At 40.2% G+C, this 2,500-nt stretch overlaps 1 protein-coding gene across 1 annotated transcript in view; it reads right to left on the minus strand.

Annotated features, from left to right (window-relative positions):
* Window positions 1–2,500, minus strand: part of LOC122246448 (chorion peroxidase) — a 30,322-nt gene that overhangs the window by 26,667 nt on the left and 1,155 nt on the right. The gene's annotated exons all lie outside the window — the stretch shown is intronic.

Below are 2,500 nucleotides of genomic sequence, written 5' to 3' on the forward strand. Positions count from 1 at the left end.
ATATATATATATATATATATATATATATATATATATATATATATGTACACACACACACACACACACACACACACACACACACACACACATATATATATATATATATATATATATATATATATATATATATATATATATATATAGACATATATATATACTTGATGACAGCTTGAAATAGATTTTACATGTGTTTTTATTTCAAATAATTTTCTCTTACTGTTTCAATTACCTATATAGTGGTTTTGATAGGGTCATACTTCACTATAAACTCAATTGTTTTCTATTATATTCTATCATATCACGGAAATGAACTCGTCTGATTCCGATCAAGGACGGTGCAATTATAGAATATGATTCAGAAATTACGATGGGACGCGCATGCGATGTAAACTATAGATTAAGCAGCATGGATACAGCCGATAGTTAGGTAATTTGTCTCTTATATGCGAAGTATAGAACGTAACAAAATAAAACTGAATCGCGCGGAATTAAAGACAATATCAAAACCGGCTTTGAAAGAGTAGCTTCTTTTAAAAAAGAGGCTACTAGATTATTGAAAAAAGGAATACTTGGGCTTATTGTGTATCGATGGAATAATGAGTGTCAATTTGGACACATTCTTCGAACCACGGAAGAAAAATGAGACAGTAAAAGACGAAAAATGAAAACCCAAACTACAATGGCTATAATAGTAGTAATAAAAAGATCTCATAGCAGTAAATATGATATACAAGCCTCCGAGCTCGAGATCACTCTACTGCAGGATGACCCTTCAAGGACATGATAATCAAAGTCCAGGGCAGTGAGTCACGGCGAGTCCATGTGTCTGTAAGTTAGCGATGGTTTCTCGGCACCAGACCTCGTGCATTCAGCTATCGATCCGGGGATTCGTGTGCCGTTCTGCTGGTTCGCAAAGATTAATCGCGGATTTGTCAGTCTAGCAATTTGCTGGGATTAGACGTGGATACGCTGTAGTCAAGGAATACCGAGGCTATATTTAGTCCCGCTTGATGACATTAGTTTTTTTTCTCCTTTCTTCTCATTGTAAGGACACAAAAGGGGAAAAAACGATACGGTCAAAAGATCCAGTCACAGATCTGCGTTTCCCTTGACCTCCGTATGACTCCGAAGCGGATGGCGGTCGTACTGAGGCGAATGAACCTGCTCAGGAGTTCAGTGTTGTTGTCAGGTCGAATTCATGAAGATTTTTACTTTCTTGTACATTGATTACGTTTGAGGTCTCTTGCTCTACAATTCAACTCTCAAAGAATATTCAAATAACGATCCTTTGATATTACGTATAGAGCATTACATCCTACATATATATATTTCTTTATTTGGTTCGTTAGGCATTAGCTTTTTTATTACGTGCATTTCTTAAAACAACCCCTGAACTGACATCTTGCAAGACCTTTTTTTTTGCAAATGTGGCAAACCCTACAAAATCCCTTTTCATGCTGATGACATATCTTTTTTTAGTTTCCGGTCATTATCCTGCACTGGGAGTATCTTGCGACACTCATTGCTGTGGTTCTTTGCCTTCTTTAATGCTAATATCCATGGAGATCAAACTAAACAATACGTACAACAAAAGCTAGAATATCGTTAACAAAAACACACACATATATATAGAGAGGGAAAGAGAAAAAAAAGAAAGATATAAAAAGTAGTCTACTGCACCTCCTCACGGCTCGCCAAGACAAGCGAAAGGTCAGCGTGACGGAAAGCACATCTCCGGCGCCGCTGACAGACTTCACTCCCCTCAGCGTGTAATTAGGGGGGGGGGGGGAGACGCTAAAACGAACGCCCGCTGACACGCCGGGGACGCATTGCCACCATTTGTCATCGCCAAGGCCAGTCGCGGCGATAGAAGATCGGGGAGCGGCGGAGGGGCGTCGCGCGATCGCCGAAGGGTTCTAAGCCTTTAATTGGCCGAAGGATCAAGCTCGGCAGCTTCTCTCACGCCCCTTGACCCGCTCGGTCCGCTCGGCCCGCTGGGAAGCCCTCGCTCGCGCCCTCTGCTGATGGATCATTTGCCGCATGGAATTTCTATCTCTTTCCTCAGGAGGAGACAGGAAGAGGGAGGGATAAAAAGGAAAAACAAGGGAAAGAATGATGAAAAGAATAAGAGAAGAGGAAAAAGATAGTCGGAAAACAGGTAAAAAAAGAGAGAGGGAAGGAGAAGAGGATGTGTAAGAAATCACTAAAAGAACAAAAAAAGTATAGTAGAAGAAAAAAGACAGAAACCAAACGCAACCTCTGTAGACTGAGAAACAAGTTAATCTAAACCGTCGCATGGGAATAGTACTTGTTTTCCTAACGTTCCAATTCCTCTGTTGCGCCGCTTTGATTGTGGACAATTAGATATCTGTAAGGAAGTACCAATTCATGGCGTTCTTTCGGTCTCAATTTTTCTTTTTCAGCCACATGTTGCAGTTAGGCCTAGGCTTATAGGTCAACGATGATGTAACGTTAGGTATAGTTGATTATTTCGTTCTGA

The sequence above is a fragment of the Penaeus japonicus genome, unplaced genomic scaffold (assembly GCF_977035675.1).
Source record: "Penaeus japonicus unplaced genomic scaffold, GWHDUDI00000001_assembly GWHDUDI00000024, whole genome shotgun sequence".
NCBI classification, from domain to species: Eukaryota; Metazoa; Arthropoda; class Malacostraca; order Decapoda; family Penaeidae; genus Penaeus; species Penaeus japonicus.